Source organism: Eumetopias jubatus, unplaced genomic scaffold (assembly GCF_037043125.1).
Source record: "Eumetopias jubatus isolate StellerSeaLion01/CBP00866 unplaced genomic scaffold, mEumJub1_p1.0 scaffold_7, whole genome shotgun sequence".
NCBI lineage: Eukaryota > Metazoa > Chordata > Mammalia > Carnivora > Otariidae > Eumetopias > Eumetopias jubatus.
The window spans coordinates 33,223,735-33,237,968 of NW_028274813.1; the positions used below are offsets into that span (position 1 = coordinate 33,223,735).

The 14,234-nt window shown below is 38.1% G+C and overlaps 1 protein-coding gene across 6 annotated transcripts in view; it reads left to right on the forward strand.

Annotated features, from left to right (window-relative positions):
• VTI1B (vesicle transport through interaction with t-SNAREs 1B) overlaps positions 1-14,234 on the forward strand; it is a 74,785-nt gene that overhangs the window by 3,577 nt on the left and 56,974 nt on the right. The window lies entirely within an intron of this gene.

Consider the following 14,234-nt stretch of genomic DNA (forward strand, 5'->3'; position numbering starts at 1 on the left):
ATTTTCTCACTTGGTCATTTGAGTGGATGATAAACTTAAATAAGAAATATAAAAGAAACGGGCTTATTTGGTTTGTAGATGAAAGCATCAGGGTGCTTATAGAATAGAGAGCATAATGTATATCCAGTCTAGCCTGACAAAGTATTTCTTCTCTTGCCATTAAAAATACCATTTATGAAGAAGATATTATGTGAATTGAGAGGCAATATAATATTTAACAGCAAGGATTCTAGAAACAGACTGCCTGGGTTCAAATCCTGGATCCATCTCTTAGTAGCTATGTGACCTTGGATAACTTACTTCAACCTAACTAGGTTCTCTCTGCAAAATGAAGGTAAATCATAGTATTTATTTCATAGGGGTTTTGTGAGGATTAGTTAATATAGGTAAAGCCCTTAGAATACTGCCTGACAAGAGCCATTTGCCACTGTTATTCTTGTTTGGGAAATTGGATATTTTATTTAAATAAAACGTAATACCAGCTCTGTATGCAGCTATTATGTTGCTCTACTTTTGCTTTTTTCCTAGAGCACTTATCTTCTAGCATACTAGACACTTTATGTATTTCTGATGTTTATAGTATATTATTTGTCTACCTTTCACTAGAACAGTGGTTTTCAAAGTATGATCCCTGAAACACTAGCATCAGGAACTCTAGAAATGCAAATTATTGGGTCCCACCAAAGGTTTACTGAATTATTAACTGTTTTAACATCCATCCGGGGGATTTCTGATTCATGTCAAGTTTGAAAGCAACTGAGCAAAAACCAAGCTCTATGTTTTCTCCACATCCTTGTTAGCACTTGTTATTTCTTGTCTTTTAATAATAGCCATCCTCTAACAGGTATGAGGTAGTATCTCATTGTGATTTGATTTGCATTTCCCTGATGATTGTGATGTTGAGTACCTTTTTTTGTACTGTTGGCCATCTGTATGACTTCTTTGGAAAAAATGTTTATACAGATCTTCCACCCATTTTTTAATCAGATTGTTTGGGGTTTTTTTCTCTTGAGTTGTATGAATTATTTATATATTTTGGATATTAATCCATTATCAAATATATGATTTGCACATCTTTCCTCCCATTTGGTAAATTGCCTTTTTATTTTGTTGTTGGTTTCCTCTGCTGTGCAGAAGCTTTTTAGTTTGGTTGTAGTCCCACTTGTTTATTTTTGCTTTTGTTACCTTTTGGTTGTCAAATCTAAAAAATCATCACCAAGACTGATGTCGAGGAACTCTGTGTTTTCTTCTAGGAGTTTTATGGTTTCAGGTCTTACAGTCAAGTCTTAGGTCCATTTTGAGTTAATTTTTGTATATGTTGTAAGATAGTGACCCATTTCTAATCTTTTGCATTTTTCTGTAAAGTGTTCTCAAAACTGTTTATTGAAGAGATTGTCTTTTCCTGTGAGGTAACAGAAATATATATAGATGTATTGGTCTCTGTCCCTGGTTCTTGCACAGAGCTCCTAAAATCCTTGTAATTTCCTAAGTGATAAGAACACTAGGAGCATCTTTTGTTCTAATGAGATGACTCTGAATGGCCTCCTAGATGGGGACTGGTCACCAGAACAACCCGTGATTAGAAGCTTGGGTTTTCAGCCCTACCCCTTGTCCTCCAGGGAGGGAAGAGGAGGTGAAAATGGAGCTACTAATTGATCATGCCTTCCGAGGAAGCCCTCATAAAATCCCAGAAGTATATGGGGTTCAGGGAGCTTCCAGGGGGGTGAACATATCCATACCTGGAGGGTGATGCACCCCAACTCCACAGGAACAGAAGCTCCTGCACTCAGGACCCTCCCAGACCTCACCCTGTGTATCTCTTTATCTGGTTGTTCATCTGTATTCTTTATCATAACCCTTAATAAATGTAAGTAAGCATTTCCCTGAATTCTGTGAGCATATCTTACAAGTTAATTGAACCTGAGGAGTGGGTCATAAGAACTGTCAATTTGTAGCCTAATTGGACAGGCATTGTGGGTAACCTGGGGACCTACTACTTGTGACTGACATTAAAAGTGTGTCTTTGGGGTGGGGGGCAGTCTTGTGAGACTGAGCCCTTAACCTGTGGAATCTGATGCTGTCTCCATGTAGATAGTGTCCGAATTGAGTTGAACTATGGACACCCAGTTGGTGTTGCAGAGAATTGTTTGGTGTGGAGAAAAACCTCCATACATTTGGTGACCAGAAGTGAAGTGTTCTGTATGAGTAGTAAAGGAGAAACACAAGAAACACACACACAGGAGGAAGGACTGGGTTTTTCTCTATAAAGGAGAGAAAGACACAGGAAGGGGAAAGACTGAGTTTTCCTAATGTAGTTCCCCGTTGTATATTCTTGACTCCTTTATTGTAAGTTAATTGACCATGTGTGTATGTTTTTTTCTGGGCTCTGTATTCTGTTCCATTGATTTTTGCATCTGTTTTTATGCCAGTACCATACTGTTCTGATTACTATAGCTTTGTAATATCAGGAAGCATGATACTTCCAGCTTTGTTCCAATTGGGGTCTTTTGTGGTTCCATACAAATTTTTGGATTGATTGTTCTATTTCTGTGAGAAATGCTGTTGGGATTTTGATAGGGATTGCAGTCTGTAGATTGTTTTGGGTAGTATGGGCCTTTTTTTTTAACAGTACTAATTTTTCCGATCCATTGACGCTGATTTGTGTCTTCAGTTTCTTTCATCAGTGTCTTGTCGTTTTCAGAGTACATGTCTTTAACTTCCTTGGTTAAATTTGGTGTTTTATTCTTTTTCTTTTTAAGATTTTATTTATTATTTATTTGAGAGAGAGAGTGAGCTAGAGAGAGAACAAAAACAGGGGTAGAGGCAGAGGGAGAGGGAGAGGCAGACTCCCCACTAAGCAGGGAGCCTGATGCGGGGCTCAGTCCTGGGACTCGAGGATCATAACCTGAGCCAAAGGCAGACCCTTAATCGATTGAGCCACCCAGGCTCCCTAGTGTTTTATTCTTTTTGTTGCAATTGTAAATGGCATTGTTTTCTTAATTTCTCCTTCTGATAGTTTATTATTAGTGTATAGAAATGCAATCAGTGGGGGCGCCTGGGTGGCTCATTCGTTAAATATCTGCCTTCGGCTCAGGTCATGATCTCAGGGTCCTGGGATCGAGCCCTGCATCATGCTCCCTGCTCAGCAGAAAGCCTGCTTCTCCCTCTCCCACTCCCCCTGCTTGTGTTCCCTGTCTCGCTATGTCTCTCTCTGTCAAATAAATAAAATCTTAAAAAAAAAATGCAATCAATATATGTATATTGATCTGCAGCTTTACTGAATTTGTTTATTAAGTCTAACAATTTTTTTGGTGGCGTCTTTAGGGTTTTCTGTGTATGATATGCCATCTGCAAATAGTGATGGAATTTACTTCTTCCTTTCCAATTTGGATGCCTTTTCATATCTTTTTCTTGCTAATTGCTCTGGCTAGGACTTCAACACTATGTTGAATAAAAATGGTGAGAGTGGGTGGGCATCCTTGTCTTGATCATAGAGGGAAACCTTTGCACTTTATAATAGTCACCAGTTAGCTGTGGGATTGTCACATATGGCCTTTATTTTGTTGATGTATGTTCCTTCTGTATCCAGTTTGTTGAGATTTTGTATAATAAGTGGATGTTGAATTTTGTCAAATTCAAAAAGCAAATAGATGCTTTTTCTGCATCTGTTGAGCTGATCATATGATTTTTATCCTTCATTTTGTTAATGTGGTGTATCATATTGATTTGTGTATACTGAACCATCCATGCATCCCTGGAGTAAATCCCACTTGATCATGATGTATGATCCTTTAATGTATTATTGAATTTGGTTTGATAATTTTGTTGAGGATTTTTGCATCTGTGTTCATCAGGGATATTGGCCTTTAGTTTTTGTGGTGTCCCTTGTCTTGTTTTGGTATTGCCATAATGCTGGCCTCATAAAAGTTTGGAAGTGTTCCCTTATCTATCACAAGCTCTATCTTTTGTCTGTTTTGTTTATTATGTATCCTAAGCACCTAGAATAGTGCCTCGTATATACCAGGTGTTCCATAAGTATTTGTTGAATGCTTGTATAAATACCATGAATTGTTAGGGAGAAACTATTAATAATATATGATTGGGTGTTGAAACTGAGTGTAATTTTATTTTTATTCTACCATGTTTTCCACATTTTTATAACTTTTTAAATTTTTTAAAAAGATTTATTTATTTTAGAGAGAGTTTGCATGCAAGGGGAGGGATAGAGAGAATCTTAAGCAGACTCCACGCTGAACGCAGAGCCCAAGGCATGGCTCAATCCCACAACCCTGAAGGTCACGACCTGAGCTGAAACTAAGAGTCAGTTGCCTAACTGCGCCACCAAGGTACCCCTTCATCACTTTTAAAATGGGTATCTACACCTATTAAAACAAAGGATAGGATAACAGACAAAATGTGTCTCTTTTTTAGGAAGTTTGTATGGCAGTGACAGTCTGTTAGCATATGTGATTATTAATCCACTTAATATTATAATAAGCACAGCCGTAATTTCTAGGGGTTTTTTGCTAATTTCTGGTTTTAGTTTTGCAGCATCTGAAGAGGTCTCTCCAGATACCTCAGAATGCTGTAAATTATTATCCAGATAATACAATAAATGCCTATCATCATGTTCTAGTTTTGGTTTTATAGCAACTGAAGGAAGCTCCAAATGTGTTAATGAGTGTTGTAAAATGATTGAAAGGTTTCAGTTTTAATTCACTCAAATTTTGGTATGTGTCTACAGGACCCCATTATTTTGGGAACCAGCAGAATAATCACCATGGATAATCATATGCAACTGGTTGGTTAACACCAATTACTCATTGACTGAAGAATTAATTTTTCTAACACTCTTCATATTCTTTGGTGAATTTTGTTTTTGCTCATAGTTCTCTCCCATCTAAGGATTTACTTTAAAAAAATAATGATAGTTACTATTTATGAAACTCTTAATATGCCTAACATTTACTAAGTGCTTATTATGTGTGTTATCTTTTAACCCTTTCAAACAACCCTACAGGGTCGGTACTGTTATATTTCTTACAGATAAGGAAACAGGGATCCAATACAGGCATATCTTGTTTTATTGTACTTCACTTCATTGTGCCTCTCAAATATTGCATTTTTTACAAATTGAAGCTTTGTAGCAACCCTGTGTTGAGCAAATTTATTAGCACCATTATTCCAGCAGCATTTGGTCACTTCATGTCTCTCACATTCTCATAATACTTCAAACTTAAATTAGGCCAATTAATACCCTACATTGGCCTCTTAGTGTTCAAATGAAGAGTTGCACATATCTCACTTTAAATCAAAAGTTCAAAATGATCAAGCTTAGTGAGGAAGCCATATTGAAAGCTGAGATAGGCCAAAAACTTAGGCCTCTTGACCAAAGAGTTAACCAAGTTGGGAATGAAAAGGGAAAGGCTTTGAAGGAAAAAAAAAGTGCTGCTCCTGTGAACACACAAATGATAAGCAAGCAAAACAGCTTTATTGCTGATATGGAGAAAGTTTTAGTGGTCTGAATAGAAGATCAGACTAGCCACAACCTTATCTTAAGCCAAAGCCTAATCCAGAGCAAGGCCCTAACTCTTCAATTCTGTGAAGGCTGAGACAGGTGAGGCTGCAGAAGAAAAGTCTGAAACTAGCAGGGGTTGGTTCATGAGGTTTAAGGAGAGAAGCCGTCTCCATAACATCAAAGTGCATGCTAAAGCCCCAAGTACTGATGTAAAAGCTACAGCAAGTTATCCAGAAGATCTAGCTAAGATAATGAAGGGGGCTGCACTAAACAACAGATTTTCAGTGTAGACAAAATAGCCATCTAGGATTTTCATAGCTAGAGAGGAGAAGTCAATGCCTGGCTTCAAAGCCTCAAAAGACAGGCTGACTCCCTTGTTAGGGGCTAATGTAGATGGTGTCTTTAAGTTGCAGCCAGTGCTCATGGACCATTCCAGAAATCCTAGGGCCCTTAAGAATTATACTAAATCTATTCTGCCTGTGCTCTATAAATGGGACAGCAAAGCCTAGGTGACAGCACATCTGTCTGCAGCATGGTTTACTGAATATTTTAAACCCACTGTTGAGACCTGCTGCTCAGAAAAATGGACTCTTCAAAATATTACTGCTTATTGACAGTGTATGTGGTCACCCAGGAGCTCTCTGATGGAGAAGTATGGTGAGAATAATGTTATTTTCATGCCTGCTAACACAACATCCATTCTGCAGCCCCATGGATCAAGAAGTAACTTTGATTTTCAAGTCTTATTATTTAAGAGGTACAGGAGTGCCTGGATGGCACTGTCGGTTAAGTGTCTGACTCTTGGTTTTGGCTCAGGTTGTGATCGCAGGGTTGTGGAGTTGAGCCTTGCATCAGTCTCTGTGCTCAGCAGACTGTCTCTCAGACACTTAAGCATAGGAAACAAACTGAGGGTTGCTGGAGGGGAGAGGGATGGGGGGATGCGGTAACTGGGTGATGGACATTAAGGAGGGCACGTGATGTAATGAGCACTGGGTATTATATAAGACATGCATCACTGACCTCTCCCTCTGAAACCAATAATATGTTATATGTTAATTGAATTTAAAGATTTTATTTATTTGAGAGAGAGAGAGCACAAGCAGAGGGAAGAGGCAGAGGGAGAAGCAGGCTCCCTGCTGAGCAGGGAGCCTGATGCGGGACTCAGTCCCAGGACCCTGGGATCATGACCTGAGCTGACTGGCAGATGCTTAATCATCTGAGCCACCCAGGCATCCTGCTAATTGAATTTAATAAAAATAAATAAATTAAAAAAAAATTCCCTGTTCTCCCTTTGCCCCTCCCCCATGCTCTCTCACTCTCAAAATAAATAAATAAATCTTTTTTTAAAAAAATAAATACATTCCATTAAGTCTATAGCTGCCATAGATAATGATTCCTTTGACACATCTGAACATAGTAAATTGAAAACCTTCTGGAAAGGATTCACCATTCTTGATGCCATTAAGAACATTCATGATTCAAAGGAAGAGGTAAAAATATCAACTTTCATGGGAGTTTTGAAGAAGTTGATTTTAACCCTCATGGATGGCTTTGAGGGGTTGAGACTTCAGTGAAGGATGTAACTGCAAATATGATGGAAATAGCAAGAGAACTGGAATTAGAAGTGGAGCCTGAAGATGGGACTGAATTGCTACGATCTCGTGATAAAATTTTAACTGATGAGGAGCTGCTGGTTATAGATGAGCAAAGAAAGTGGTTTCTTTTTTTTTTTTTTAAAGATTTTATTTATTCATTTGACAGAGACAGCAAGAGCGCACAAGCAGGGGGAACAGCAGAGGGAGAAGGAGAAGCAGGCCTCCCACAGAGCAGGGAGCCCGATGTGGGGCTCGATCCCAGGACCCTGGGATCATGACCTGAGCCGAAGGCAGACGCTTAACGACTGAGCCACCCAGGTGCCCCGAAAGTGGTTTCTTGAGATGAAATCTTCTGGTGAAGTTGCTGGGAAGATTGTTGAAATGACAGCAAAGGATTTGGGATATTACATAAACTTAATTGATAAAGCAGTGCAGGATATGAGAAGATTGACTCCAGTTTTGAGAGAAATTCTGTGGGTGAAATGCTATCAAACAGCTTCACATGCTACTGAGAAATTGTTTGTGAAAGGAAGAGTCCATCAGTGCAGCAAATTTCATTGTTGTCTTATTTTAAGAAATTGCCACAGCCACCCTAACCTTCAGCAGCCAACACCCTGATCAGTCAGCAGCCATCAACATCAAGACAAGATCCTCTACCAATGAAAAGATTATGACTCACTGAAACTTCAGATGATTAGCATTTTTCAGCTGTAAAATATTTTTAAATTAAGGTTTGTACATTTTTTTAGACATAATGCTATTGCACACTAAATAGAGTACAGTATAGTGTAAACCTAACTTTTATATGCATGGAGAAACCAAAAATATTCATTTGACTTGCTTTATTGTGTCACTCACTGTGGTGGTCTGGAGCCAAACCTGCAGTATTTCCAGGGTATGCCTGTGCTTTTACAAAACTTCTGTATAGTATGAGTTCGGGTAAACTATTGTGTTCTACAAATAGAGGTTGTAGGTCCTAGAGATGCCACAGTGGGGCACCAAAAGCAAATTAACCATATGATCCTGGTGAAACTGAAGTTATTTCCACCGCTCTAATGGGTCAAGGTTAGTCGTTCTTGGGTTGGTAAATCAAACCACCCATGAAGAAGAGAGACTGCCACCTTAGTTAAACATTAAGGTAGGCTTTCTCTAGCTATTTGAGCTGACTCTTTCATGATGCCACCATCCACCCAGTTTACCAGTTGGTCAGTCTCAGAGTGAGTCACTTCCATGTGACTAGTTTGGGAAGGCATGTGGGATGGGGGATAGTGTTTGAAATGGCTCACTCCTGTTTTTGGTGCCCATTCTACTCAGTATGCAGTCCTGCAATTTTGTAGTTAACTGTAGTGTTAACTCTGACTCTCTAAAAAATTAAAAGGTCTGAACAGGTTTTACCTGTTGCTGAAGGCCGTTCCCTGGGAGCACTAAAATGCCCCTCAGTGCTATAATGTACAGAAGCCTTGGATTGGGAGTCAGATTTGCATTCTAGAACTAGTGTCACCACACATTTGCTCCTCCTATGACCTTGGGAAAGGCAGTTTCTCCAGGCTCTAGTTTCCTCAACTGTAAAATGAGAAGCTTAGATTAGATGATCTCTGAGATCCATTTCCACTTTAACATTTGTCGGTTTCACAGTTCTGAGACTAAAGTATAAAGAAGCACCTACTGATACCTCTCAGTTGGGTAGAGTTCAACCTCTTTTGAACCTTTAAATATCTTCCTCCCTGGCTTCATCATCAGAAGGGAGAATTTCAGAGCCTTTTTTTTTTAACCTTAGGATTCCATAAAGGATCTAATAATGTGAAATTCTTAAAATTGTTTTCAAAGGGAGCATATTTCTTTTAAAAGTATATAAGCTGTAGAACACTAAGAGAAGGTCTGCCTTAATGAAATTAGGTAGAGAGTGGAGTATCCCAATTCCAAAAAGACTGAGAGTAACAGAATCATGGAGAGAAATTAGTGAAAGGATCAAGAATCTGTAAGCCGCTCTTTGCCCCCTACTCTTATTTATGTAACCACATTCTCTGAATCATTCTAGAGTTAGCCTCGTAAAAATGCAGATTTTCCTATCTTTAACAAAGGAAGAATAAAGAAGAAAACTTTATGACTAACAGTTGTAGAAAAATCAGAGCTAGGAAGGGAATGCACTTACATGTATAATATTTCTTGGATCAGAAGTTAGTGTGTTTGGGGGGTGGGGCGATGGGTAGCCCGGTGACGGGTATTAAGGAGGGCATGTATTGCATGGAGCACTGAGTGTTATATGCAAACAATGAATCATGGAACACTGCATCAAAAGCTAATGATATAATGTATGGTGACTAAGATAATAAAATAAAATTAATAAAAAAAAAGTGAGTGTGTTTGAGTGTGGAGATGTGCCTATTCAGAGAAGTGGTGACACTCAGCAACAGCTTATGGAGTAATAGGATACCTCTCCGTGGAAGTAGCCATTCTTGATTGCAGATATTATTTCACTGCTGGTGGCTGAAAACACTACTCAGGGATAGTGACAGCTGCTTCTGTGCTTGCTTTAGTGACATCATGGATGGTCAAGATGCAAACCATTTGCCATGGCTGAACTTTCTCCTATTTAAAACAACAACAAAACCTCGGTTTTGTGAGCCGTGTGGAGTGAGAAATAGTTCACTTGGAATGTCTTGTGTGTTTTAAGGGTATGTCACATAACAATGAAGGAGCTATAGTAAAGGGTGCATTGTCATTTGCTCTTTCAGGCAGTAGTAACATCTAAGGAACACCCTACCAGGTTTAGAGTTCTAGAAGCTGTGGGATTTATAAAAGAAAAAGTAAATTTCCCTGTTCTGGAGGAGCTTGATCTTCATTTGCGAATATAAAATGTACACATCCATAATGGTTCATGATCACTTAAAAAGCAGACAACTGACATGATAGATGCTGTTGTGATTAACAAAATGTAAATCCATATAAAGCATTACCTTGGTATTAGATCTTACATGGGATTGCATTCGAATGCTTAAGATGAAAACCAGGGTAAAGAAAATCTGAGGACAGCATATTGAATACCCACGTGCCATCCCTCCATAAGCCCAACTCAGCTGTTTTCTTTGGCATTGAATAAAATTGCCCTTTTTTCAGTTGATGAAGTGCTAGCTTGTATTTAGGAGTCACAATAAATGAAAAATAATATAACTTTAAAAGACCATGTCGGGACGCCTGGGTGGCTCTGTCATTAAAGCGTCTGCCTTCGGCTCAGGTCATGATCCCAGGGTCCTGGGATCGAGTCCCACATCGGTCTCCTTGCTCAGTGAGGAGCCTGCTTCTCCCTCTCCCTCTGCTGCTCCCCCTGCTTGTGCTCTCTCTCTGACAAATAAATAAAAATCTTTAATAAATAAGTAAATAAATAAAAGACCATGTCTACACACATGACACGGCATGGATGAACTTGAGGACATTATGCTAAATGAAATAAGCCAGACACAAAAGGACAAATATCTTATGATTCCTCTTCTAGGAGATACCTAGACTAATCAAATTCGTAGATACAGAGAGTAAAGTGGTGGTCACCAGAGTCTGGGGGAATAGGAAGCGGAGAATTAGTGTTCATTGGGTATGGAGTTTCAGTTTTGGTGGTGAAGAGGTTCTGGAGGTGAGGTAGTGTTGATGGTTGCACAACAATGTGAATGTACTTACTGCCACTTAGCTGTATACTTAAAAATGGTCAAAATGGTAAATTTTATGTTATATAAATTTTACCAAAATTAAAAAAAAATGACCGTATTCCCAGATTGTAAAGGTAATCCCAAAAGATGAACTCAAAAAAACAATGTAGTGGTAACTTTTTGGTAATAAGTAGATTGATTATATGTCGATTTTCAGGGAGAATATTCATTTGGATGCATACATTTTTAGAAATCAAACTGTTCATAAGTAGGGCTAATTTTTCTTGTCACATATGAAGGCATGACCTGCCTCCTGTTTTACAGCTAAAGAAGGAGATTGGGTCCCAAAGAAAAGAATTATTATCCAAGCTTATCCCAAGGAAAGGTCCAAAATCTAACCCCCTTTGCTCACCAGTAATTCCCTCTTACACAAATATTTACCAGGTGATATCATACCAGTACTCCCTTCATTTTTGCCATGTCCAAGTACCATTTTTACTGTTACTTAATTGTTTTCTTTGTTGAGAGTTTTTATCATAAACAGATGTTGTACTTTGTCAGATGCTTTTTCTGCATCTACTAAGGTGATCATATGGCTTTTTATCCTTTCTCTTATTGATGTGATATATCACGTTGATTCATTTGCAAATATTGAACCATCCTTGAATCCCTGGAATAAATCCCACTTGATTGTGGTGAATGACTTATTAATGTATTGTTGGATTTGGTTTGCTAGTATTTCGTTGAAGATTTTTACATCTATGTTCATCAGGAATATTGGCCTGTAGTTTGTTATTGTTGTGTCATCTGATTTTGATATCAGGGTAATGCTGGATTCGAATGGATTTAGAAATTTTCCTTTTCTATTTTTTTGGAATAGTTTGAGAAGAACAGGTATTATCTATTCTGTAAATGTTAGGTAGAATTTGCCTGTGAAGCTAACTGGTCCTGGACTTTTGTTTGTTGGGAGTCTGTTGATTACTGATTCAGTTTCTCTGCTTGTAATCAATCTGTTCAAATTTTTTATTTCTTCCTGTTTCAGTTTTGGTAATTTATATGTTTCTATTTTTTTTTTTTTTTAAAGATTTTATTTGACAGAGAGCGAGAGCAGGAACACAAGCAGGGGGAGTGGAAGAGGGAGAAGCAGGCTTCCTGCTGAGCAGGGAGCCCGATGTGGGGCTCAATCCTAGGACCCTGGGATCATGACCTGAGCCGAAGGCAGATGCTTAACAAATGAGCCACCTAGGCACCCCCCCTTTTTTAAGATTTTATTTATTTATTTGGGTAATTTATACATTTCTAGGAATTTATCCGTTTCTTCTAGGCTTTCCAGTTTTTTGTCATATAGTTTTTCATAATATTCTCATAATTGTATACGTGTGGTGTTGGTTGTTATTTCTCCTCTCTCATTGGTGATTTTGAGTCCTTTCTCTTTTTTTCTTGTTAAGTCTGGGTAGAGGTTTAGCAGTTTTATTGATTTTTTTTTCCCCCCCCAAGAACCAGCTCCTGGTTTCATTGCTCTGTTCTGTTGGTTTTTGTTTCTATATCATTTATTTCTGCTCTAATCTTTATTATTTCCTTCCTTCTGCTGGTTTTAGGTTTTATTTCTTGTTCTTTTCCTAGCTCCTTTAGGTGTAAGGCACTCTCTTGTTTTGGGGGTTTTGTTTTGGTTTGTTCTTACCTCTGTTTCTGTGCTAATCTTTATTATTTCCTTCCTTCTACTGGCTTTGGACTTTGTTCTTTTCCTATCTCCTTTAGGTGTAACATTAGGTTATTTCTTTGAGAGTTTTCTAATTTCTTGAGGTAGGCCTGTATTGCTATAAACTTCCCTCTTAGAACGGTTTTTGCTGCATCCCAACAATTTTGGACCATTGTGTTTCATTGGTCTCCATGCATTTTTTTTTTAATTCCAGGGTAGTCAACATACAGTGTTAATATTAGCTTCAGGTGTACAATATAGTGATTCAGCAACTCTATACATTACTCAATGCTCATGATGATAAGTATAATCTTAATCTTAACCCTTCGCTTATTTTCCCTATCCGCCTCCCTTCTTCCTCCCCTCTGGAAATGAACAATTTGTTCTTTATATTTAAGCATCTGTTTTTTGTCTGTTTTTGTTTCTTAAATTCCACATATGAGTGAAATCATATGGTATTAGTCTTTCTCCAACTGACTTACTTCACTCTAGATCCATTCATGTTGCAAATGGCAAGATTTAATTATTTTTTTATGGCTGAGTAATATGCCAGTGTGTGTGTGTGACATATCTTATCCATTCGTCTGGGATGGACACTTGGATTGTTTCCATGTTTCTTGGCTAGTGTAAATAATGCTGCAGTAAACATAGGGGTGCATATATCTTTTTGAATCAGTGTTTTTGTTTTCTTTGGGCAAATACTAGTTGATTTACTGGGTCGTAGGGTAGTTCTTTTAACTTTTTGAGGAACCTCCATACTGTTTTCCACAGTGGCTGTACCAGTTTGCATTCCCACCAACAATGCTTGAGGGTTCCTTTTTTCTACATCCTTGCCAACACTTTTGTCTTCATGTATTTTTTGATGTACTGTTTGATTTCTTGGTTGACCCTTTCATTGTTTAGTAGCATGTTATTTAGCCTCCATATATGTGTTCTTTCCAAATTTTTTCTGTGATTGATTTCTAGTTTTGTACCGTTGTGTCAGAAAAGATGCATGATACAATTTCAATTTTTTTAAATTTATTGAGATTTGTTTTGTGGCCTAATATGTGATCTATCCTGGAGAATATTCCATGTGCACTTGAAAGGAATGTGTACTGTTTTTGGATGGAATGATATATAAATATATGTATGTATGTATATCTCTTCAGTGGAAAATCCTTCAAACCTATCTAAATGATCAGAAAAATACAGTGAAGGCAAAACAATGCTGTTTTAGTTAAATGTTACTGCCTGGCAGCTGCAGCCTATTCTATTTTTGTTTAAAGAAATTAGTTATTTTTAGGTATTAAAGACATTACTAGTTGGTTAAGCATATAAAGACAAAATGACAAGATGCAAAGGACTGAAACAGAATTGAAAGGGGAATGACTTTCTCACTGTGAGTCAGTGGTATTTGCATCATTTTACATATTACCACCAGTGGGTATGGCCAAGAAATATGTACCATACCATGCACTCCCCAGCAAGCAGAGTAGGTGAGTTTTGAATTTGTTTTGCAGAAAAGCAGTGGATAAGGGTTAATATAGAGAACTGTTTTACAGTGGAGGTGAAAGTGGGACAGGGATTTCAAAGAATCAGTATTGCTAAACATTCTTGTTGATGAAGGCATGCCTGATCCCTCTAGGGGAAAATCAATTGACAGTGATTAACTTAGACCTGTAGTGTTTCTTAGTAGGATAATACAGATAATCGTCATGCGGGAGTGTCCCAAATATGGGTATTTTTGTTCCCTGGGCACTAAATGCCATTCATAATATCCACCCTCTCCCCTCCCCCAT